General features: G+C 46.9%; 1 long non-coding RNA gene across 1 annotated transcript in view; it reads left to right on the top strand.

The window, feature by feature from the left end:
• LOC116660373 overlaps positions 1–22,261 on the top strand; it is a 54,567-nt gene extending 32,306 nt beyond the window's left edge. Inside the window, exon 3 of the long non-coding RNA XR_004315847.1 lies at positions 14,699–22,261. This is a non-coding gene — a long non-coding RNA (uncharacterized LOC116660373). The remainder of the gene's footprint in view (positions 1–14,698) is intronic.
• Positions 22,262–26,706: the final 4,445 nt, after the last annotated feature.

Raw genomic sequence — 26,706 nt, 5'->3', positions numbered from 1 at the left:
GGTTTTGGGTCACTTGTCCACTTCTGGATCAGGTAGCCCACCTAAATGATGTGGGACTTTTAAGAAGGTAATTAAAAAGAGCTGACTCGGTTGTGGAGACCCTTCTTCCTTCTTTGGGACATGGATGTGAAAGCAGGAGCTCTTGTAGCTGTCTTGTGATCTTGAGGATAGAAGCCAGTACTAGGATGGCCTCTAAATATATGCACCCATAGAAGAGCTTGTTTCTTCTTGTGTTTCTGCTCCACCATATTTGCTTGCTTCCAGTATTTACCTCAGCAGTCACATTGACTCTGCTGTGGCCAGTGTGATTACTCAACTCCTACTTGGAAACCTATCACACAGCCTCCACTCCTGGGGTTAGGTTTGATCTGTATCATTGAGTTATCCTATTCTTTTTAACCCAGCCTTTAAAGAGCTAGTCCACTGAGAAATTATTTAAAGTTTACTGAACAGTGATGAGGCATCTTCTGAGCTGGTTTTCTCCCTGCTACAGGGCATCACAAAGCAGCAGAGTGGAAGGTCTCAGATATGAATCCAATGTTTATTTTTCTATGTAAAGTAGAATATTTCTGAGATGATGTTAGCCCCCCCTTCATAACCTTAGCCTGTTGAAGATTACATTGACCCCTCCTCTTTGTCCCATAATTAATCATTTTATAGGTTTCCATCTTAAAGAGGAAAAATAAAAGAAAGAAGTTATCAGATCCAGACCCCTTGGGGAGATGGATCCATGCTTGCTCTCCTGGGCCAAAATGCCTACCAGCAGCTGGGAGAGTCTCTCCATGGGTCTGAGTGTGGCCTCAAGTTCCTTAGGACTCGGTCTTAATCTTCCCTAGATGGTACAGTCATTGAGAGGCAGGGCTGTTCCAGAGGGCAACACTGGGACACTTCCTGATGTGACAGTCATCAAATAGGTGCAGACACATGTTACAGCCCCCAGACGACCTTCTACCTTTCTGCACATAATCATCTTCTCCAACTGTTCCATGTAGTTCAAGGTCTCCAGCCATCTAAATATGCCAATCAACGTCATCAGGACACAATGTAAGATATTTTGCTTCATTTTGACTTTGTTTAGTTTCAATACCATTTTGCCCTTATAGCTTTTTGTTTTTTCAAAAAACAAACAAACAAACAACACCCCCCACCCCAAACCCACCTGTAAGCCTATCACCTAGATATAACCAACTAGAAAGAAGAAACAAAATTTTGGCTATTTTATTTTCTGTATATAAAAAAGTACATGTGTATTTTGCTTTACAATGTTAGGATCATAATATCTCTAGCAGTTTTTGTTAGGAAATTGTCTTTTACGATATGCTTAATGTCTGTGTAATAGTTCACCTTATAAGTGTGTCATGATTTATTTAGCCGTTCCCTGCTTGCCAGCCTCTAATTAGAAAAAAGTTCTTGAAGTGTCAACACTGGGTTAGAGTCATCTCGGCCAATCCTCCCAACATCCTCTGTCAGACAGGAATTATGATTATCTTGAGTATATGCTTCGGAAGTTTAAATAAACTATTCAGACACGCAGCTAGTGAGTGCTGGGGGGAGAATTTGATTAGCAACCCCACCTACACTGCTGCCCACTCCCTGGACCCTTGTATGTACTGTCATCTATTTTTGCCATCTTGAAAGAGAAATGTTAACTTACTGTCTCTATTTGCATTTATTTGGTTGTTGGCAAGTTTGAGCATCTTTTCACTTCTTATAGACCGTTTGCATTTATTTTCCTTCAAAATACTTGCTTGTGTTTTCCGCCTGTTTTTCTGTTAGTCTTGTGCTGTACACACACACACACACACACAATTAGCCCACTATCCGTTATATATGTTCCTCAGTTGTCTTCTTGCTTTTTAATATTGTTATGATGATTTAGAATTGAGAAGTTCTAAATTTTTTATGGCTTCCCATATTTTCCTTTATGATTATCCCCATTAATTTTATCTTTAGGATGTTTCCATTCCTCCCGGGTGCAGATAAATATTTATTCCTTTTCTTCAGTTATACAGGGAGTTCATTTCCACATTTAATTCCTTTATCTACCTGGAAGTTACTCATTTTCTTCTCAAAAGGTCAGTTCAGAAGTACCTGATTAAGTTTGTGTGGGATGGCCGCATTCCAGTACCTGTTCCCTGGATGAGCCAAGGCTGCCACCCCTGGTACCTGGACCAGCCCGGATGGGCATCACACGCTATAGAGACATTATACTTCCACTAATACCACTAAAAGCCACGTTGACTGTTAGCACTCGCGTCCATCACTCGCTGACAACAACCCCATGACAGTGAACACTGCCAGACTCCCTTTTGTTCCGGGGGTGAGGGTACAACGTTTCGAGAAACGTTTCCACCAGTTGCTCTAAACTTGCATATAACACTTCTACATAACTGCATCCATCAAGTAGGTATTATTTGGTCTTTGGCTTTTTATCTTGTAGCATAATTTCCATTTATATTCCCAGGTGTCAGGGACTACCATCGAGCCATCTCTCCTTCTATACTTTTTGAAAATGGACAGTTTGCCCAGGGGTCAGCTGCCCACTGTTTAATCTCTGTGCTTCTTAGAGATCATCTGAGGGTTCCCATCTTTGCCTGGGCTGAAGACCAGTTCACTCAGCACATCTGAGTATATCCTGTCTTCTCACGAGTCCCGGATTCTACCTTTCGAAAGAATATTCCGAAGAAATAGAAGAGGGGGAACTACATGGAAATTGCTGGCTCTGACTTCCTTTACATTTTAGCATCTTCTCCACGCACAGCCCTATCCCTCTCTTGTCCTGCTCTCCAAGTAGCTTTTAAAGCCCTTGTGAAATTGTGGTCCTACAAGAACCTCTGCTTATTTTGGGTGTCGGCCCTTCCAGGGCTGCTCTCCCAGGAGCTGGCCTCTCCTGTGGCCTCTCCTTGATTCCGTGCCCCCTTTGGGTGCCTTTTAAAGATCTGAGATCACCAGTGACCCCCCCTTTGTGGCTACACTGGGTTTTCCCCAGGTATTTCCTTTCTTTCGTCCCTCAATGGGATTAGTCACTATTATATAAGCAGAATTTGTGGTTTCCCCCTCTCTCCTTCCTCTCTTGGGATCTGGGTGCATTCAGACCCTCGAGCCCCCTGGCCCTTCAGGTTAAGATTATGCAGCACTAGGAAATCTTGCCTGATCTCCCCAGGCCTCAGTTTCTTCATGTCAAACTGGGCATGAACAACAGCATTCGCCGCCTGGAGCTGCTATGAAGGAAGCAGCACACGGTCGTGAGCGTGATTGGTGTTACTACTTACCTGTTATCACTGAAACCCTTTGTGGTTAGAAGTGATAGAAACCCAACTCGAACTGGCTTATACACGGAGAAAGAACCTCAGGCATTTTTTCCCAAGGGCTCATTAGCAAGCAAAGTCCCCAGGTCTGCCAGATACAGGCGCAGCTGCGTTGAGAGCTCTGTCAGTGTCCCCAGGGCTCAGGTCCCTCCATCTGGCTCTGCTGCTTCTTCACAGGGAAGCAAGAAGGTGGCAGCACCAGGTCCCCATCCCCCGCTCCGCCCACCTCATCCCAGCCCCGCCCACCTCATCCCTAGCCCGGCAGAGCTGCAGTGAGCGCAGGACTGCAGAGCTTGGCGCCTACCCCTGGCAACCGGCACCATGCCCAGGAAAGGGGGTGCAAGGCTCTGAATCTGGGAGATGTGTTTCCCAAAGAGCAGCTCAGAAGCCTTCCTGACTGTGTGTGGTTTCATGGACACTCCTGAGCACCTCCTCCCCTCTGCAGTTCACAGCCCTTTTTTTCCAGCAAGACAAACCCCACCAGAATGGAGGAGGATGACCCTGAGCCTGGTCCACAGGAGCCTGCTTCTTACCTGCTCCTTCCCCTCGCCCCTGGCCTTGACTCTTGTCTCTGACTTCACTAGACTCCTCCTGGGCTCCCCTCAGATTGGTCCTGATGACTGATAATTAATTGGCCTTTTTTTGTCCTTTGACCCCTACCTGTGCCTTCCAGATGGGTTTTCTACACTTGCTAACTGACCACAGAATCACCCTCAGCTCTGCTTGTCAGGCTCACTGGACCAGACTTTTTGTTTGCTTGTTACCTCTACGTGATGCACTTTTGGGCTGTCCAATTACAGGCCTGGTCACTCACTCTGGTTATGGGGTGACGCTCTGTCACATAGGGTGCCAGGCACCTTTGTTTAAGGAGCCTAGAATCCCCGTCCCTTTGCACAACTCCGTGTCCCTTTGAGACCTGGCCTTGACCGCTGTGCAGTCTTGCTGGAACGGGGAGTCCAGGTGCTGTGCCCCCTGCACAGAAGTAGGAAGGTGTCCACGATGTCATCCACAGAGTCCCCTCCCCTGCCCCAGGGCTGAGTGGAGCAGCCTCGGAAGCAGCCCGGGCAGCCCATTCATCCCCCAGGGAGGTACCTGACAGCGGGAAAGTTTCTGTCCTGGGCTGAACCAGTTCTCAGCTCAGAATCCAGCTTTTCCCACCGACTCTGTGAGCTTCTTCGTAGTTTCCAGTGTATTTCCTTTTTTGCTGGAGTCAGCAAGAGCTGTGTCTTTGGCTTTCGAGAATCCTAGCTGATATTCTGGGGTTCTGCTTCATCTTTTCTGGTTTTATAGATTTATTTGGGCTTTAAAAAAATTCCTCCCTCTGAAGTTTCCATTTAAACTCTTTCTGGTCACACTGGCACGTCTCCTGCTCCGTGTTCTTCTCAGATCTGGGGTCATACATCCTGCTTCCTGCCAGGACCCCGCTGTTCTGGGGTGGATCTGGGCTGGGGTCCAGGAGACACAGTTCTCCACTCTGACACCATCTACATGCCCAGATGTTCCCTCTGTATACTTCCTCTCTCCTTTCACTTCCAAAGTCACGAACTTCAAGTGAAAGAAGGAGCGAAACACCACCTGTAACACCAGTTCCTCCAATTTCCTCCCCAGAACTTCAAAGTACATAGAAATATATTGGATTTGGACTCATAGGCTCATGGACTGTCACACTTGGAAGAAAACTTAGAAACCATCACAGGTCTTTACTCAAGTGCCGTCTGTGGTCAGTTGATTGTGGCTGACGGGGTTTCACAGCTGGGCACAGTAGGCAAGGTGCTGTGAGGGACTGGCAATGCCTGCATGGGTGTGATCAGGGCAAGGACCAGCCTGTCTGCCGAGGATTCGCACTCCAATGACCTGCCCCACACTTTACAAATGAGGAAACTGAGTCACACACGGATCAAGTTGTCTAAAGCCACACAGGGAGCCAGGGCAGATTTGGGGATTGAATCTAGGTTGTCAGGCCTTTCCTGTCAATGACAATGACTCCTCTTTCATGCTGGGGTTCGGTCTCCTGTGAGGTCATCAAAGTCTGCTTGCTGATTGCATGGTGTGGATTCTAGGCACGGCCACTTCTGTAAGTCACAGCAGGGTCCTGCTCGTGCCTGTGGGACCAGGCCTAATACTCCTGGAGAACTTTCAAAATCACCGTTCTGATGCCCTAGGGCGGTCCAGGTGGCGCTGGCCCCGGTAGCTCACCTGGTGGTGGGGACATTTTATCTGATTGCTGTTGGAAAACTTCAGAAACTGCTGTCCCAAACAGAGCATTTCCGTTTCATTCCAAATGAGAAAACAAAGAGCCAGGTGAACTCCCCCAAATGCTAAAGCTCATCACACTTGAGATGGGAAGTCAGGTCCAAATCTGGACCTGGCATCCCTCGTGAGAGCTTGCCATGGGGAGAGGGGACGAGACGCCTTCCACCTTCCTGTGAAAGCCAGCTTCCTTGCCTTTAAACCCATCCAGGTTTGACTGTCAGGTTCGGAGCCTTCAGAAAAGTCAAGATGCACTCCTAGAATTAGCGAGGGAGCTCGCTCATGGACAGGGAAGACCTTGCAAAAAGCAGGCAGCTCCAGGACCTGGGGTGGCCTCCTGCAAACTCGTTCTCCAGCCCCTGGGAGAGCGAGCAGGCCTGTCTCCTGGGCTCCCAGCTCCAGCATGGGGTCTCCCGATAAGGAATTCAGGACTGCTGCCTTTGGGGGAGGGAGTTTGTCTGGCCTGGAGCCCATTCTCAGGACAGTCGTCAGCAGCCTTAGTAATGGGACAGCATCCTGTTTTATTAAAAGCCTGTTGCTGGCCGGGAAAGCTGTCTGCCTGCTGTGTGGGCAGGGGCCCAATATCCCCGCGGGCAATTCCAAGCCAGCCCTTCGCGCTGACATCAAACCAGGAAAGAACACGACTGTTTTTTAGCTGATGAAGCAGTACTTTTTCTCTTTCTTTTCTCTCTCTCTCTTTTTTTTTTCTTACAGTTCTCCTGCCTGATTCTGCTGTGTGCATTTGTGTGTGTGGGCATGCATGTGACACTGTCAACCGGCTGTAACCAGAGTCCCTCCCCCTCCCCCCGCCGCCTCCCCCAGAGCCCACCTCCAATCTCGCCCCCCTTGTTCCCCTCCCCCACCCCTCCCCCTTAGCCCCGCCTTGGCCCCCAGCCCCCAGCCCCCTGGTAGACACCGGAGCAGAGGGAGGCCCAGACTGTGGCCTGAGGCTATTTACAGGGTTGAGGGGAGGTGGGGAGGGCAGAGAAGTTTTCTGCTTTGTTTATCTTCTAAGTCTGGAAACTTGACAGAATTCATCCATTTCTAAGGAAGCCTTCATGTGCAAGTTTCCAAAAATAAAAAATAAAAGGAGACTGGCTTCAAAAGGAACCAGGGGAAAAGCTGTTTTCTCTGTGAGCTGATTTGTTTATTATTAGAGTTTTATTCCCTAACATTAGATTAACTGAAGGTAGGAAAAAGACAGTCACTGTTTGTCATATTTTTATTACATTCTTACTTCCGTCTTCTTTTGCCTTATCAGTGCAGAGGGGGGGACACTGTTTGAAAGAGACGTAATATGCTCATTTCACACAGGTCTATGGGAAATCGAGGTTTGGGGGAAATTTTTATATTCGCTTTTTCTGCTGAAGTTACAGATGACTCTGGGAATCTTCCATTTATGTTGTGAAATTAAAATCACTCAACTTGCCCCACTTTTACGCATTAAAACAAATGAAATGTGCTGGAACACAGACTTCAAAAATAATTTTTTAAAAAATTAGAAAAGCAGTTTAGTGTGCTGGTTGGTTGTCTGTACATGATTTCTCTGGGTCTTTGGAAAATTTGGTGTCAACAGCACCCATATCGAGGATACCATGTGAATGTATTCGGTTCTCTTTAACCCTGCATTCAAACAAGAAGCTTCTCATGTCATGCCAGAAAAGGATATATGTTTTGGAAAAAATTTAAAGGTAGTCAGTGGAGATCAGGGGACTTCAGAACAAAATATATAAAATGCACTTGAAAATGTGTTACTTCACATGTGAACTTCACTTTCAATATAAGGATATAAATATTCAATTTTAAAACTTCTTCCATTTACCACATTCTGTGAATCACTGTACTGATGTGAGCGTAAAATACTGTAAACTCATCAGTTTTGCTATGCATTTTAATATTTGATGCATTTGCTTTGTAGTTGTTTTCAAAATCTTGGGAAGAGCTCATCCATGCACAAGAAAAAGAGCAACATAAATCATGTTAAGTCCTGTCTACTTTTTCCTAAACCGTGTCTTTAAGGTAAAAGATAGTCAGCAAAATTGGATTTTTTTCCCCCTTTCTACTCTCTTAAGAGAAACCAGAGGATTATCTTGATGGTGAGGGAACAAGTATAGAAAGCAGTATTTTTATTTTTATTTTTTATTTTTGGACGAGAGCAGGGCTCTATCAGTTGGCCCAGTGTTCTGCCTCCTGTGTCTTGGTGGTGAATTTAAAACATTAACTCCAAGTTTTAATACTGCGCTTTCCCGCAGGTCACTGGGCCAAAAGCCCATCCAATATTGTCAGGCAAAGGCCCAAGATGAGAAACAAGTAAAACACAGATATGAGGTCTTGACTCACACAGCTCAACATGTGTAATTAAGAAAACTCCAGTAGTTCCATGGTAATCTGTCTCTAGATAAATGTAGTCATGGTCTTCAGCTCCAGAGGAAAACCTCTTCATTCAAGACCCTGGGTGAGGAATGGAAAGAGCTCAAAGAAAACCATTTTCTGTGTTACAGACAAGTATTTACATTACGAATCAACTTTTGATCCAGAAAAGAAGTAACAACCTGTTGAGGTTTTCAAAAGGAATTCACTATCCTGTGGACTAAATACAGAACAGGCTCAGAGAAATGTGACTGCTGAATAATGCAATTGATCCCTTCCAAGAAAGCAGAGGGCGGAGTTTTCTGATCCTTGGAAACACCATTGATAGTTTTGGGGTTTTTTTTTTTTTTTTTTTTCCTGCTTTCTGGAAAATCAACCAGGAAAGAAAACATGTCTGAAACATTTTGAAAAAATAAGCTGTCTTGGCATCTGGTTCTGGAACAAGATGGTGTAGATTCACTTTCCCTACTCTGTTTCTCTAAATACAACTAAAAACCCTGGAAACTATTCAACAGACAATGATAAAAACTCTGAAAGTTAGAAAAGAGGAAGGTAGACTCTCAAGAATTCTCAAGACTTGGGAAACAACAACTTTTGAGTTCCCTGAGCTCTTTTTTATCTCCCATGTACCCTGAATGGGGTACAGGGAGGAGGGGTCTGCAACCTGACATTACCATCAGGCTCAGACTAAATAAACAAACAAATAAAAAACTTTGACAATACCCTGCTGCCTCTGGCCAAAGTCCAGGAAAAGGGAAACACAACAGAGGCCCAATAAGAAGTTCCAGGCGCCATTTTACAACCCAGGGTCCCTTGCAGAGCATCCATCCACTGGTGGCAGCAAGACCCTGGACATTCCTGGCTCCTGATCCAAACTGAGATAACACCAAGTGGTCTGATTCACCCACGGCTGCAGCAGCGGTGGGGCCCTGTGCCTCCTTGGCCTCTACACAGCGGCACAAGGAGACCCAAGGCCACCTGTACCTTTTTCTTCCCCGTTCCCAAAGGTTTCCCAGCAACAGAGTCTCCAAACAAAATAATCACCAAGAAAACAATACAAAGTGATACATGAAACATAATTAAATCAAAAAGGAACCCCCCCCAAATGTTCAAGTAACCCAGAGGAAGTCAATAAAAAAAGAAACAGAAGAATGATAAACAGAAGGAACAGAAAATAAATAATAAAATGTAAGACTTAGTCCTAAAAGATCAATAATTACCTTAAATGTATTGTTCTTTTTTTTTTTTTTTCTCTTTTATGAGGGGGAAGTAATTAGGTTTTTTTATTGATTTCCACTCGGAGGAGGTACTGGGGATTAAACTCAGGACCTCTTGGGTGCTGAGCATGTGCTTTACCACTTGAGCTACACCCTTCCCCCAATAATTACCTTAAATGTAAATGGTCTAAGTACACGAATTAAAAGGTAGAGATTGGCAGAATGGATTTAAAAACATGACCCAGTGTTGTGTTATTTACAAGAAACTCACTTCAAATTCAATGACAGGTAAAGCAAAAGAGAGGAAAAAGATATATCTTGCAAGCATTAAACAAAAGGAAGTGGCCATGTTAATATCAAAGTAGACTTCAGAGCCAAGAAAGTTACCATGGGCCAAGAGGGAAATTACTTGAAAACGTACTGGGTTTATCCACTGAGAAGATTATAGCTGTCCTGAGAACCAAACAACAAAGTTTCACAATGTATAAAGCAAATAGCTGAAAGAAGAATTAGGTAAATCTACAATTCTGATTAGGAGCTTAAATTCCCCCTTTTCTCCCACTCGGGACTTCTAACACTCTAAAGAGAAAATCAGCAAAAATATAGAAGAACTCAATAATACCATCAGCTGAAAGGCTCTAATTGACATTTATAGAACGCTCTGTCCAACAACAGCAGAATATACATTCTTTTAACGGTTCCATGGAACATTTGCCAGGATAGACCATATCCAAACTTCAACAGATTTGAAAGAACTGAAATCGTATCTTGTCTGACCATAGTGGAATTAAACTAGAAATCAAAAACAGGAAACTCTATAAACACCTGAAAACTAAACAATAAACTTCTAAATAATTCATGGGTCAAAGAGGCAATCTCCAAAGAAATTTTTAAAATACACAGAACTGAAGAAAGTGTATTAAATAAGCATATTAAAATTTGTGAGATGCAGCTAAAGTGATGCTGAAAGGGAAATTTATGGCACTAAATGCTTACACTGGAAAAGAAAGAGTTATCTCAAATAACTAACCTAAGTTCCCAATTCAAAAAATTTAAAAAGAACAACAGCAACAACAACAACAACAAAAACCTCAAAGCAAACAGAAGAAAGGAAATTCTAACAAGTAAACATTAATAAAATTGAAAGCTGGAAAATAATAGAAAAAATAATTGGAACAAAAACGTGGTCTTCAGAAAAAAATCGGTAAAATTAATAACCTCTAGCAAGACTGGCAAAGATAAAAAGGAGAGAAAACACAAATCACCAATGTCAGGAATAAGATACCACAACAAATGCTGTAGCCATTAAAAGATGATAGGAAATACTACATACAGCTTTATGCTCATAAATTCAGCAGTTTAGAAGAACTGGGCCAATTCCTCAAAAACCACAAACTACCAAAACTCAGCCAAGCCTAAACAGATAATCTATTCAGTTCTACAACTATTAAAGAAATTAAATTTGTAATCAAGATACAAAATTATCTTCAGGCCCAGATGTTTTCACTGGAAATTTTTACCAAACTCTTAGAGAATAACTAATGCCAATTTTACAGAATCTCTTCCAGAAAATAGGAGAGGAGATTCTTTTTATGTGGTCATCATTTCTGATACCAAAACCAACCAAATGCAATTAAAAAAAAAAAAAAGCTGAAGACCATTATCTCTCAAGCAGTTAGAAGCAAAAATTATCAACCAAATTTAACTAATTGAATGCAATTTATAAAAGAATAAGACACCATGACCAAGAAAGACTAATGCCAGGCAGGCAAGACAGATTCAATATTTGAAAATCAGTCAGTATCGTCCACCATATCAACAAGTCAAAGAAGAAATATTATATGATCATATCAGTTGATGCAGAAAAATCATTTGACAAAGTTAAATACCCATTAATGATGGAAAAAAAATAAAAACCCTCCCAGTACACCAGGAATAGAAGGGAACTTCTTCAACCACATAAACACTACATCAAACTTTGTATTTAATGGTGAATAACTGAGTACGTTCACTCTAAGTTCCGGAACAAAGCAAGGATGTTTGCTCTCACCACTCTTACCCAACACGTCCTGGAAGTTCTAGCCATTGCAGTAAGGCAGGAAAAAGTAATAAAAGGCATACTAACTGGGAAAAAAAAAAAAAAAGAAATAAAACAATCTTTTGTTGCAGGCAACATGATTGTCCACATAGAAAAATAAGTTGTCCTCCTTTCACTGGCTGCATCGATCAGGCAAGTGCTTCCACTTGTCCTGGTTGGGACGGGGGGCAGGTTGCGGCAGTAGACATAGCACAGGGGCTGAGAGCACAGCCTGGGCACGGTAGACCAGATGGACACCCCAACGCCACAATTCCCTGCTGTGCACCCTGGTGCACCTCCCTTGATCTCTCTGAACTTTGGTTCTCTCATCTGAACTGGGGTTTATGGTAGAACCCAGAGCCTGTAGCTGTTGTGACTATGAAATGAGAGCAGTGTGTGCACAGCCGGGCAAAGCAGGTGCTGCAGCTGTGGCACGTGACAGCGCGCTGTCTGCTGTGCCGCCCCCAGGACTGTCCCTGGGGCCAAGAGACCTCAGCTCTCCTGCTCGGTGGTCCTGGGACTTGTCAGCTCACCCAACCACTCTGAGCATCACTGCGTTTATTTATGACATGGACAATAACCCCTCTCGCATAAGATTCTTATTAAGACTAGATGAAACAACACATAAAAGTACTTTAAGCGCTTTGATAATGATGATGATGATGATAATACAATAATAATAATAATAACAGTAACAGCTAGAATTTATAGAGCACTCCCTACTGGCAGCACCATGGATTGCTTTTTACCTACAACTTTCCACTGAATCTTTATAACCATGGTTTATTAGTCTCATGTAAGTGGATTGGGAAACTAGGCTCCAAGAAGTAATCTGCCCGAAGACACAGCCTGTGAGCAATAGAGTCCAGATTTGGACCCCGAGGATCTGGCTGTGTTCTCATGCTTCCCAGAAAAAGTAAACTCGTGAGGGAAGAAACCGCTTGGCGTGGGGGCTCACTTCCACCGGCAAGGTGGGTGTAGTCTGGTGTGGGAGGCTCAGAGTGTGGTCTGCGACAGGCAGTGGGGGAGCCAAGAGTCATCCTTGGCAGTGGCAACTGGCTTTGAACCAACAAACTGAGAAATAAGATTCGCTTTGTTAGGACGCTGGGTAGGGTGTTACTCAGAGAGTCACCCCTCCACTTCCTTAAAGGATCCATGGTTGCGCCGAGGCAAACTGCGGTGCCCACGTCTCAAAATAACTCCATCACTTGTAACAAGGACCGGGTCTGGACTGAAGTCATTCTTTCAGGTGCAGAAAAGGAAAGCTTGGCTGTACGTCATGGACTTAAAATAGGAGTGGGGTCAGAGGGCCAGCTGGGGCTCACGGGTACCAAGTGGGCAGTTTCTCAGCTGGTGTTTCCGGATATTTCCTGCTTGAGACAGCAGGTTTCTGCCTCCTTTTCTGAGTTGAGACGAGGTGAACGTGTGTGTTTAAGAAGCTCATTTGCTTTGTTTTCTCTCTTCTCCACGGGACCAGACTCCACTCCAGGCCAATCTCAGTCCTCCCTTGGTATCCTTGGGGGATTATTTCCAGGACACCCCCCACCCCCAGTGGATGCAAGAATCCTCGATGCTCAAGTTCCTTATGTAGGCTGGTGTGGTATAGTTGGCCCTCCGTATTCGCGGGTTCCGCATCCGTGAATATGGGGGGCAGGTGGACTGTACTTGAGAATCTGCGGGAGGGGGCCCAGTGATTCCCATGCCCTTGGGAGGGTTGGGAATCCTGGAATGGATAGCTCCTCCCTCCTCTCCCAGCACTGACCTCTGTGAGGGCCCAAGCCCCACCTCCACCCCGCCCACCTGACCTTACTCACCTGGGATTCTTTTCCTGATTCAAGGATGGATGTGTTTAAGCCAGACACACAGCTGGGGCTACATTATCAGTTTCCCAAGAAAGAATTTCTTTGTCCAGAGACCGACTCTTTTCTTCCTTCCCCCATTTAGCCAACAATCATTGAGCAGCTACCGTGGGTCAGGTGCTGGGCTAGGTGCTGGGAAACAGTGGGACCAAATCTTAGAGGTCTGTAAGAGACTGCAGTCAGGATGCCTGGAGGTTCTGCCTTTGTGTAGACGGCAAAATATCCATCCAGTTGCCTTGGCAACTCCAACCTGGAAAATGAATGCACCCATCACATTTTGTCTATCTGTTTGTAGTTTTCCTAAAACCCAAGCTGCTCCACCAAAACCGATCCCTCTACCCTAAATGTCCCAAGTGTTAGAACTGACCAGCTCCCTAGATCTGAAGGACCCACATGCCCCCGGGGCCCTGGACCCTGCCTGCCAGCTGCTCCAAAGTGAACTGTTGATTCAGTTCAGTCGGAGGCTCCAGTTTCATAAACCAGAGGTTTTTTTCATGCATTACTTTTGAGAGTCCACTATTGCCAGACCCTATAAGGGGCACTAAGGGTGTATCAGTGACTCAGACTGACTTGGTCCTGCCTGGGGAAGACCCACAAGGGAGAACCATACCGTAGTGATGGGGTTGGGGAAGACAGGGACCATGGAAGCATTGAGGGAGCTCTAACCTGGTCCTGGAGGGACAGGATAGGACCCACAGGCTGGGATGGTTAATTTTATGCATCAGCTTGATGGGGCAAAGGGATGCCCAGATAGCTGGTGAAACATCTCTGAGGGGTATTTCTGGAGGAGATTAGCATTTGAATCAGTAGACTGGGTAAAGCAGAGGCCCTCCCCAGTGTGGGTGGGCATCACCCCCTACCCAGGGCACCCAAAGAGAACAAAAAGGCAGAGGAAGGGGGAATTCACTCTCTCTGCATGAGTTGAGACACTCGCCTTCTCCTGCCCTCAGACATCGCTGCTTTTGGTCCTTGGCCTTTCAGACTCAGATCAGGGCTGTCACCATCAGCCCCCACCCCGGAATCTCAGACCTTTGGACCTGGGCTGAATTCCGCCACTCGCTGTTCTGGTCCTTCAGCTTGTAGCCAACAGATGGTGAGGCTTTTCAACCTCTGTAACCGTGTGGGCCACTTCCTGTAATAAATCTCTTGTCTGTGTCTCTATATGTCCTTTTGGTTCTGTTTCTCTGGAGACCCCTGGCTAATACACAGACCAAGGCAGAGGAAATGAACCCCAGCCTGAGCAAGGGCCACAGCCTGGCCTCTGCAAGACTCTGAGAGGAATTCCAGGCAGGGGCCAAAGGAATAAGGGTGGCAGGGCAGTCGCAAAAGAGAAATTCTGTTCCCGATTTGGGGCAGATGCATCCCTGGAAAGGCAGACAAGCAAACACAGATCAAGAGCCAGTTCTCAGCCCGTCCCCTGCGCTTGGCGCGCTCCCCGGGGTGGGGTGATGTCACACAGGACCCTCCTGCTGGATTGCTTCTTGCACCTTTCAGATCTCTCAGCCCTTGCTGGGGGTGGGGGAGCTCAGGGGGGGCGCACCATCAGCTCCCAGCGGAGAGACCCCATGCTCAGCAAACGTGTGTGTACCAACCTCGCCCCCTGTGTTTATTTATAAGGCCATTCCAGACGCTGGCCCATTTGGTGACCAGACCCCGCGCCCGTCCCACTGTGGAGCTGACAGCGGGCAGACTAGCAGATCTACGCGGAGGCTCAGGGCTGCAGACAATGGAGGATTTCATCCCGTGAGAGGGTTCGAAGCCAAGCTGGGAATTAAAGGATGATTCTTTACTCAACTCACACTCTCACCCAACCAACCAGTGAGACGGCGTGATGTCTGGAGACCTCGAACGCTTCCTCGTCTGTCCATCTCAGGTGTGATGGAGCTGGTGGAGGCCACAGGCTTACGTTGTAAACTTCACACGTTATTCGTGACACTTTCCTGGTTCCGTTAGCAGCTCCAAGGCCATATTTACACTTATGTTAAAATGACTTTTACATCTCTCTTTTCCTGGGGGGATGGGAGGGGGTGCTTATGAATCAGCCAAGATAGAGTGGTTTTAATGTCCAGACACAAGTTAGCATTTGAGGTGAAGCTTCCACTGTAACTGCACGAAGTCCTGCTGAAGAAAATAATCAGAGCTGACAGGAAACAGCCATTCTCTCCAAGGGAAACAGAGACTTCGGTTTGCAGTGGGGCTTGGGGAAAGGCGGAGCTTCCCCACCCAAAGAAACAGTTCCCTGCTGACTGCAAGTTTCTGTCCTGTTGATTGTTCTGTTTGGAAGTCTGGGAAGACAGAAGAAAGTTGTAGAAATTCCCCCAGATTGTTGGTTCCAGGGTCTGCTGAGGGGAATCTGTCAGCATTGACTGCAAACCCCACCTGGTCCTGCTGGGAGGAAGACCTGCCCAAGGATGGGTTAAGACCCACCTCCGGGGTTGGGGGGGGAGCTGTGCTCACTGGCTTTGATCCAAGAGCTGCTGACCTCTCCCCTTGCCAAGGTTCCCTTCCCCCGCCTATGAGACCAAAATTCCCTCTTGATCACCTTCTCCCTCATGCTCCCCCAGATGGGGAGCCAAGTGGGGGCTGATGGAGACGGATGGGAGAAGCGTGGTCCACAGACCAGGAGCCTCTCTCTGCAGGCTACGAAGCATCCTGCCTTCTCTTTCTTTGGAAAGCTCCCATTTCATGGAGTGGAGGGCCCGAGATTGCTCTGGATGGTGCCATGACCCCAAGGCCAGAGTCTGGGGAGTGCAGGACCCCCAGTCCAATCTGAAGAGGGGATCTGAAGTGGGTGTGAACGCTGGGAGGGCCTCCAGGACCGGGCGAGGGGCGAGGGCAGGGCCATGTGTCCAGACCACAGGGAGGCGGGGACCTTCTTACCACAGCCCCGAGCTTGCACCTGACTCGTGGTGAGCATGTGTTGGGGCCCAAGAATAAACTGGACTAATGGCAGCAGGAAGGGAACGGCGAGGGGCTGTTGATTGCATCCGTAATTGGCACCAGAGCGGCTCCGAACTTCCTGGTAAGGAAAGGGAAAAAGAAAGGAAAACGGAATGGTATGCAGCCCTCATTGTCTAACAGAAGAAAACACACCAACTCTTAAGGGAACTTTTTTTTCCCCCTGGCAACAAATTCTTGGAAGAATTTATGTGACAAAACACCCCAGGGGAATATCCTGTGGTCGAGAAGGAGGCCACCTTCTAACTCAAGTCTGAGGGGCTTTGGAAATTCCAGTCTTGCACACAGGAGGAGGGGCAGCCAGGCCACCATGATGGTCCAGCGGGCTCCCAGGAAGGAGGTGCTGTGGGCTCCGGGAGGGATCAGAGGATGTCCCTCAGAATAAGGCAAGGAGCTGAGGTTCCCCCAACCCGGGAACTAGAGGTGGAGGCCAAGGGCTACGACAAAGACCAAGTACCTCTGTTACATCCTGTCTATCCTTTGAGACAACAGTTTGGGGGGAGCCAGGAGGGCGGGAGCTTGCTCCCTGGCCGGGGCTGGCTGAAGCAGGCCAATTGCAAAGGTCAGAATCAGTGGTCAGCGATTCACCAAAGCCAGGAAAGCAGCCCTGGGCCTCTGGGAGAAAGGAAGGAGCCCCGGGGAGCTCCTGAGTTATGAGGATGCAGCTCCTGGGTCTTTTCAGGCTCTGGGTCCAGGGCAGGTCGAGGCTGAATAAGTGATGCACACAGGAAGGAAAGAAAGCGGGAGAGGAGGGGCTGGGGAAGGAGAGGCAGAAAGAAACAGGAAGCTGGGAGGATGGAGGGCAGGGCAGAGGGCCCACGAGACACGGGTCAGCGCAGAGGCCAGGCCGAGGCTGTGATGGGCTGTCCTGCTGCCTCTGCTGTCTGGCTTACCGTGATTGTATCAGGGCCTCAGGGAAAACAACCTTACCAGCAAGGGCAGGGTGGGGGGCGTGGGAAGTTGTCCAAGTGGGAGGCCTGGGCTGTTGGCGGCTAGGGAGGTTTGAGGCTAAGATGCTGTGTTGGCAGAGTGAGGGGAGACCAGAGCATCGGGGCAGTGTTGAATTTAGGGGTCCAGGCAGGGTTTTCCTGGGGAGGTAGACCTGGGTGGAGGGAGACTGTAGAAGCCATGGATGATCTGGCCCACGATCTCCTCATCCCTTAAACACCCCCCCCCCACACACACACACATGGGATAAAGTCACACTAGTTTTCGGGGAGAAGGGAAGAGAAATACCAGCAGACTAAAGGGTTAAATAAGTGACTGGGTGACAGAAGCTGTGAGGGTTTATCTGTCTGCAGAATCAGAGAGGAGGGGGCCATGGCCTGGCCTTGCCTGAGGGCTGCAGTGAGACTCCCACAGGAGGCTCCCGCCTGGCTGGGAGGGCTGAGGACAGAGGGATGGAGAGGGGTCTGCCTGGACTCTCTGTGGTCCAACTTCTCCACCCACTGGCACATCTCAGCTCCCCAAGGACTCAAGAAGACTTCAGCATGGCTGCGGAGTTCCCCACCCCTTGAAAACAGCAAAGTGCTTCTGGGGATAGAGAAACATCTTAAGAGATGCTCAATTTGACCCCTTTGAGATTTCAGGAAGAGGTTCCATCCAAAAACCAAACAACCAAAACCATCCACCAAACTGCAGATGCCAACATCCTTGTAGACAGGGAGAAAATAGATACCTTGACCACATTGTGAGTGAGCTGTGAAATCTCTCACCTTGGGTCTTCCCTGTCCTCCTGGACGCAGCCCCTACCCAGCCCATCTGTACCGAATTTAGAGCAAACTAATTTGGAAGTAGATTTGAATGTCTAAATATATGAACCACTGTTTATTACTTTAGCATGTGTGAGACATGAATTCTTCTCCATTTTAATTTTTAAAGTTGTATAGAAAATTGCAAGTTTTCATCAGAAAAAGATAATGCTCAAGATCTACTAGAAATCACATTTTATAGAAACTTCCGAGTTTTCCCCAGACAAAAGGCCCCAGGTTTGGGGTTCGCCATGGGTGTCAACAGCTGAGCCTTGTCCTTGAAGCAGCCGTGACTCAGCTGATTCAAAATAAACTTGAGTGTGAATTCTTCTCTCCGGAGATGGAGCATACATCCTTGGCACACGCCCTGTGACCACTGCGTCACCTCCGTAACATCTGCTCAGGGATGTCGCAATTGTCCTGACTCACGGGGGAACCACAGGCTGCAAATGGCCAAGCTGCTCACACACGGCGGGGTTGGGCTGCACGTCACCTGCAGTGTGAGTCAGCAGCCAACAGACGCCCTCCAAAAGGAGCAGAAAAAACAAGAGAGCGGCTCGTCCTTGAGAAAGCACCAGGCCATGGCAGTTTGGGGATTTCGGTGGTACGCTGCTGATCAGGAGTGACTTGTCATCCTCGCCAACCAAGTTGGTCAAAATAGTAACAATTGTTTCTTTGGGCAGGCAGAGGTCAAGGCTGGGCCAGAAAGGCTGCATATGCTTGAGCCCTGGGCCAGGCACCTGCACCGTCCGGGCACCTCCTCTGCCTTCCAGGCCAGTCCTCGGTTGCACCACACTTGGGTCTTCTCTGGCCCCTGCAGTTCCTCCTGCCACGTGCGCAGGGTCCCTTGTGACCCGGCAAAAAGGGAAGTCTCAGCCAGGAAACAAACTGAGGGTTTTGTGCCCACTGTCAGGTCTTCCTGTGACCCTGCTCTGCCGACAGCCCTGCCACCAGCTTTGGAAACAGCACACGGTGCCCGTGGGCTGGGCCTCCATCACCCCAGGCCCATCAGAAAGCAGAGCTGAGAGGAGCAAGGGTTTGAGCTTTTGCGTTTGGGAGATCAGGGTGACCCCAGTTCCGGAGAACTCTGTCCGTGTGTCGTCAAGCACCATAGTTAGGGGAGAACGTTTGGCACCGTTTATCTTTCAAATACACACATGGAGGAGGGTGTCAGCACGATAGCCTTGTGACCAACAGAACAGCCCGGTTCTGCAGAGTCACCTGAGAACGAGAGAGCCTTCACCTTTGGGAGCAGGGTCCCCCACTCAGAGCATCTGCTATGGGCCCAAAAGCTTTTCCCAGGAGGCGCTGGTCTGGAGGGAGAGCCCAGAAAGGGGGAGGCTGATGCTCTCGGGAACCCCTGGAAGAGGCTCCAGGGCTCAGGGACAGGTAATTGTCATCAAGGCTGGAGTTCAGGCGAGGCCCGTCAGAAGAAAGCCTTGGTACTGAGCTTTGAAAGCTGACCCCAGAGCTCTCCAATTCGAATTCTTTTTCTTCTGTCCAATTCTGGGCTTTTCCACCTGGTCCTTCCACAGCCTACAGCCTCAGCAGGCCCCCTGACAGCTAAAGCCCGGCTCCCGGGCCTGCCCGGGTCTGCTCGCCCTTCACCATCTCCGCCTCTCACGCCTCAGGCACCAGCCTCCTGTCTCCTCGCCAGGAGGATCTGACGTCTAAAAGCCCCCAGTGCCCCAGTGCTGGGTTATTAGGGTCATAACCTCTGACCATTTCCCCCAAAACGCACACAAATAAAACCAACAAATACACAGTTTTAGGATGCTGAAGTTCCCTCGAATCTAGGTTAGGTGCCTCTGGATGCATGAAACTCTGGCTCATAGACATCAAATAACTCCCCATGCCCACACTGCGCTCTCTGGTAACAAGTATGAAGCGAGCCCTCTGACCAGGCTCTCATTAGGAAGGATCTTTCTTGAGCTTGACCTCCTTTTTTGAGAATCTAATGAAAGACATGGATTTCTTCCCCCCCATGAAATGCATGTAATCCTAATATGGCTACAATTTAGCGTTTGTTTTGGGAAGTTTCACACTCCTCCTGAAGTCCGTTCATGAAAATCCAACTCTGCTTTCTGATGACATTCAATTAATTCCGAGTCCAAGCACACCCTCTCCCCTGATGCCCCAATTAGGATGATTCCTCCTCCATGGGGGTCTCCCCTAAACCCCCAACTGGAAATCCTCTTCCCTTCCTTGGGTTTCCACACTCATACTCTGGCTCTCCACCCTGTGACACCCCAGGGGTCAAGGCTATGGGGTCTCTGTATCTCTTGCCATGGACTTATGGTCTACATGTCATTTTTTAATTTATTCAATTTTTGAAGAGGGCTCATGGAATAAGGGATTGTGGCTGTCTTCTTCAGTACAGTGGACATGTGAGTCTCTCCTGCCCAAATGTTAAAGCAGATTGAGCAGAAGAGACAACTTGGTTGGATCTAAGTTTGCTTATTGGATCAGAAATATAACAGAACCAGGAGAAGGGCAACTGATCAAAGTCTGGATGAGGAGACGTCAAAAAGAGTGAGAATTTTTAATCCATGAAGATGGTGGCCAAGAGAGCATGTATGTAATATCAAGGAAATCATAAAGGCTCTCACTAACACATCCTGGGATGGGCTTACCAAAATTGAAACTCCTCAAATTAAGGGGAACTGCAAAAACGGAAAGAGACAGCATCGTCTATTGGCTCCAGCACTAATTCGTGTAGTGGGTAAGGGAAACATACAGCTCTCATTATTCTGAGAGGTAATAGACACAAATATAGACAAAGAAAGGTTTAGAGATTGCTGAAAGAAATGAAAGAAGACCTAAATAAATGGGAAGACATCCCGTGTTCACGGGTAGCCAGACTTAATACTGTCAAGATGTCAGTGTGACCCAAAGCAAGCTACAGATTCAATGCAATCCTTATCCAAGTTTCAACAGCCTTTTTCACAGAAAGGAAAAAGCCTATTTTCAAATTCACATGGAATCTCAAGGAGCCCAAAATGTCCAAAACAATCTTGAAAAAGAAAAACACAGTCAGAGACTGTACACTTCCTGATTTTAAAACTTACTACAAAGCTATAGTAATCAGAAGAGTGTGACACTAGCATAAGAACAGATACACAGATCAGAGGAATAGAATAGGGAGCTCAGAAATAAACCCACACATCGAAGGCCAACTGAATGTTTGGCCACAGTGTCAAGTCCATTCAGTGGGAAAGAACAATCTCTTTAACAAACGGTGCCAGGACAACTGGATTTCCACAAGTACAGGAAAGAAGTTGAACCTTTATCTCATATCACATACAAAAAACAAGCTCAAGTTGAATCAATGACTTTAATATAAAAACTAAAACCGTAAGACTCTTAGAAGTAAACATAGAAGTGAATCTTCATGATGCCATACTTGGCAGTAGATTCTTAGATTTGACACCAAAGGCATAAGTAACAAAAGAAAAAAATAGTTCAACGAGACTTCATTGAAAGTAAATACTTTTATGCACCAAAGGGCATTATAAGGAAAGTAAAAAGACAATTTACGGAACGGGAGAAAATATTTGAAAATCGTATAACTGGTAAGGACTTGATAGCCAGAGTATATAAACTACTCCTACAGCTCAACAACAAAAAGACAATTTAAAAATGTGGAAAGGACTTGAATAGACATTTCTCCAAAGAAGATACACAGTTGGCCAATAAGCATATGAAAAGACGTTAACATCATTAGTTATCAAAAGAATGCAATCAAAAACAATGCAAATCAAAACCACAATGACACACTACTTCAGACCCACTAGGATGGCAATAACAATAAAATAATAATAAAAATGGGGAAGATGTGGTGTAATTAAAACTCTTCTGTGTTGCTGATAGGAATGTAAAATGATGCAGCTGCTCCGGGAAACTGGTGTTTCCTCACAAATCTAAAGATAGAATTACCATATGACTCAGCATTTCCACTCCTAGGTATATAACCCAGAGAATTAAAAACAGGGGCTTATGCAGGTACTTGTAGGTCCATGGTCATTGCAGCATTATTGACAATAGCTAAAAGGCAGAAACAGTCCAAATGTACATCAACGAATGACCAGATAAATCATATATGCTGTATACTTACAATGGAGTATTATTCAGCCTTAAAAAAGATGAAGTGCTGATATATACTGCAACGCGAATGAACCTTTAAAACACTGTGCTAATTAAAGAGAGCCAGACACAAAGGGACAAATATTATATGATTCCACTTAGAAGAGCTACCTAGAACAGGAAAATTCATAGTGAGAGAAAGTGCATTGGTGGTTACCAGGGGCTGGGGGAAGGGAGACTGGGGAGTTATGGGTTAATGGGCACAGAATTTCTGTTTGGGTGGATGAAAAAGTTTTGTAAATAGATAGTGGTGACTGTTGCATAACACTGTGGATGTACTTAACGTCACTGAGTTGTATACTTTTTTATAAAGAAGTGTTTCGAGAAATGTGTCTTATCACAGGTCATCAAGAACAAGGAGGGATGAACCACTGGCCTTTGCAGTGGCCTTTGTCCCAGAGTTTCCTTTCTCAGCAGAGAGTGGCTCTTGTCACAGCCACGGAGGCCTCCCTGGGGTCCATATGACTGCAGACGTCCCGAGGTCAAAATGGAATAGGGAAGTGCATCTCAGGCATCTCCCGAGCTGCTGGCCACTGGTGTGCCCTGGAGCATCAGCTGTCTCCCAGGTAGCGAACGTCCTCCTGTGATAACATTTTCAGTCTTTTAGAGGAACAACCACAACAATAAAGGAAACTACATTTTATTAATTTACTGGCAAGAAAGAAAGAAACAAACACACATGAGGCTTTCCCAAAAGAGACATCAATTACAGATAGTAGCAATGACTACCGTCTCCAGAAAGATATGCACTTGGCCTGTTTGCAGCCCAGAATGTCCTACCTCATTTCCTGATGGCACGTACACCCAGGCTGCTGTCGGGTACCCCACGGAGTTTTCAGGTTGCTCATTGTGGGCTAGGCGTTGTCCCTGGTGGTGTCTGTTAGGATTCTGTCATTGCTAGAAAGAGACTCCAGCCAGCTCAGACAAAAGAATGCAACAGAAGGTGACAAGGGGCTTGGGGAATTTGGGAGGGGGTTCCCAGGCTGCTCCAGAAGGCTTGGAAAGTGGGAAGTATGACCCTTGCCTCATAGAAGAGGCTGCTATCCAGGTCCCAGCTGGACCCAGTGATCCTCAGTCCCTGCTTCACTCAGCAGATGCTCGACCCTGGGTGAGGACCAGGTGACGTCACACGCTCCTCTGGGAGTGGCCAAGGGCAGGGAGAGAAAGGATTCTGCTTCCTGTACGTGCAGGGTGGAGGGCAGCTCCTACGGTTATTCTCCTACTGTACCAAACCCAGTGGGGCAGAAGTGTTCCCCCACGGGAGACTGGGGGGCCCACAGGCAGCCAGACTGGACATGAGACAGCCAAAAACCCAACACATGTATTAAACCACGCCCCTCCTAGATAAACATCCAAATCCCACTGGACCGAGAATCAAGGGTCAGGACACATACGAGGCTTTATAAATATTTCCTCTCTAGGAATCTCAGGGTGTGTTTGTGCATCTGGAGTAACTGGTGCCTGGTGGAAAATCTGTGGGTTTTTAACTTTGGCAGAACAGTCTAAGCTCCCTCTGTTTTCCCAGCAAAAGATGACGCCCCAGCTGCCTTACTCTCAAAGTCTTGGTGGCAGCGGCCCCCGGTCCGCCCCTCCAAGGCCAAGGCCAAGGAGATTGCTCCCGGCATGTCAATGGCCGGGCGATGCCTCCCCAGGGCAGAGGCTTGGAGGGACCCCCTGCGCAGAGACTGTGGACGTTGGTGCTGTCACTCCCTTCTCGCTCGTGCAGCTGACCCGTGGGACATAGAAATGACTCTCCTGGCATGAATGACAAGTGCGGCTTGTTCCTGGTCTCAGCAATCTGCACTGCTGTGTTAGTGCCAGGTCAGAGGCGGGGCAGGAAGCCAAGAGAGGGGTCAGGGACCAGCTGGCAGAGAGGGGCACCCAGCGCCAGTTGGAGGGGGGTTAGAGTTGGGGAGCACATTTGCCCACAGTAGAGGTGGATCTATGGGTTGGGTCGGGGGGTGGCTTAGGTCGTCTGCCCACCCCTTGGTGGTGCTGTGTGCAGGGATCATGTGCAGTGCCCTGCTTTTGCTCCCCAAGCCTCAGAAGTGGCAGCTGGGGTTTGGCCTTATATCTTATTGTCCATAATTTGCTCTAACTGCTCATGCATGCAGTTATTTTTAGCTCCTTATAGTTTCTTTGTATTCTATTGCTGGAGGAGACATTTGTTCAGGTGCAAGCAGTCCAGCAAAGGGTCCCAGGTCCCAGCCCATCTCAGTAGGAGTTCTGCACGGAGCCTGTCCTGGAGACCATGCTGGATTCTTCCCAGGACTATCCTAGGAATCTCATCAGACTCACAAAGAAGCTTCAGTTACTGGTCTCATTAACAAATAAAGAAATTGAGGCTCAGAAAGGGGAGGCCAGGGTCACACAGCTGAAAACAGCAAAAGGGGGAAATGAACTTGCAATGCTGGACCTCCCCAGGCCATGCTCTATTTCCTTTGGATACAACAATACCGCCTCCTTCCACCGCCCATGCCCAACCCAGGTGTTCGAATTAGAAAAGATTTTCCAAGTATAATTTGAAAAGATACATGCTCCCCAATGTTCATAGAAGCACTACTTACAACAGCCAAAATGTGGAAGCAACCTAACTGTCCACCAACAGATGACTGGATAAAGAAGATGTGGTACACACACAAACACACACACACACACACACACACACACACACACACACACACAGTGGAATATTACTCAGCTGGAAAAAAGAGTAAAATAATGCCATTTACAGCAACATAGATGGACCTAGAGATTGTCATGCTAAGTCAGATAGAGAAACACAAATATCATATGATATAACTCATATGTGGAATCTAAAAAAATGACACAAGTGAACTTATTTACAAAACAGAAACAGACACATAGACATAGAAAACAAACTTATGGTTACCAAAGGGGAAGGGAGAGAAGGTTAAATTAGGAGTTTAGGATTAGCAAGTAGAAACTACTATATATATAATAGATAAACAGCAAGGTCCTACTGTATAACACAGGGAAAGATATTCAATATCTTGTAATAAACTATAATGGAAAAGAAAAAAAGGAAATATTTTTAAAGTGTGAATAATCAATATTACTGGGGATATACTTAACTCACACTCCGCCCTGCCCACAATAACTTACTTCTATCCTATTCTTCCCAAAGCTCCTGGTATTATAACCTAATGCCTGGCTGGCATCAGATAAATGTGTTGCCTTCAGGACAATCCTCGAAAGATTAGGATTAGGTTTCCCTGGTTCTCAACTGGCTAACTGATTAAAAAGGATGAACACCAAATATTTACTCGCTGTGTTTTCGTGGCGCAGTCCTACTTGGAGCGGGATGGGGAGATGGAGAAACATTTAGAAAGTTAAAGTAGAAACCCGGTGCTGCGCTGTCAATTTCAAGATGAAGTAAACCGGCAGGTGGGGACAATCACTTCTGATGTCGGCTGAGGTGACAAATGGAACGTTCTCCATTTTTAACTCCCTGGTTCACATCGGGAAAGCGTTTGCCAGTTTTGAGTTGTTAGTACTAAGCACAGACCGTGTTACTGACCGAAGGCAGCTGACTCCCCACTTCAGGTTAATGAGGTCATTTCTTGCATGTCCAGGACCCTCATCTTTGCACTCAGCGGGCAGCCACATTCCGCTTTGGTGCTGAGCTCTTCCAAACAAGCCTAGGCTCTAATCATACCCAAACCTGGTCAGATTTAAGGATCAAAGTTTCCACATTCTCATGCTACCAGCAAAGTTCAGTAATAATGATAATAATGAACGTAAAACAACCGAACAGCATCCAAAGTTCTAGGTGTGACCTGCGGTCATCCCAGCAGCCAAAAGGAAACAAGCCTTTGACAACTGGAGAAGGAGCGGGTGGGGTCTCAGAAGACAGACCTTGGTTCAAGTTTGGGACCCGGGATCTCAGGAGCCCCTCAGCTGCTCCAGGTAGAAGTGAACACTCCGCTACCATCTGAGGGGCCCTGGGGAGACCTTCAATCACCTTCGTCTGACCTTGTGAAGGTGGGTGCAGCCTCCCTAACCCCTGCCCAGAGTGCCTTCCTGCCCCAAGGGTCCCAGTGCCTACTCTGTGGCCTCCACCTCCCTGTCTTGGGGACCTGATGTAGAAAGCTCACTTCTTCCCCTGTTTGGGTGCAGTTCGGATAATTTTTAATACATCCCTTTTTGCCCTTCATCAACTTCAAATGTATCAAGATGTCCTGAGGGCGAAAGAACCGATTTAACTCTCTGATTAGAAGGAATGCTCTTGGCCTCAGCCTGGCTCATTTTGAAATACTGACATTAACTGGGGGGGAAATCACTCAAGCTCTCTTGTTACTTCCTGTGCTTAATTAAGTGGCTCTGCAGGTGACTCAACCCTTTCATTTTTCAGAGTGACATCAGACTTATTTTCCATTTTAATAGCCTGGTTACTTCATCGATTTTTTTAAAAAATCCAATTTCACTTTTTAGTGCAATTTTTTTATCTGTTGGGTTTTTTTTTTCCCTCCACCCGGGGAAATGTGAATTCCCTTAGTGGCCAAACTCCAATTGGTACAAATGTCTCCTTTTTTTTTTTTTTCTTTTGAGTGCAGGGTCCAAAAAGAATTTGAAGAAGGAATTATAGGTGAAATTTTTACTTCACCTAATTATCTAAATAACGTCACCATGTGTTGGAGTTATTAATATCATTATCTGGTGCTCTTCCTGAGAGGGGTGCCCGAGTCCTGGAGGTGACATCTGGGTCCCTGCAAAAAGCCACATCTGGCTGTCAGAACCCTTCTCGCCCAC

This window comes from Camelus ferus, chromosome 28, assembly GCF_009834535.1.
Source record: "Camelus ferus isolate YT-003-E chromosome 28, BCGSAC_Cfer_1.0, whole genome shotgun sequence".
Lineage (NCBI taxonomy): Eukaryota > Metazoa > Chordata > Mammalia > Artiodactyla > Camelidae > Camelus > Camelus ferus.
The sequence above is the reverse complement of the archived record's forward strand: the minus strand, read 5'-3'. Positions and strand labels throughout refer to the sequence as shown.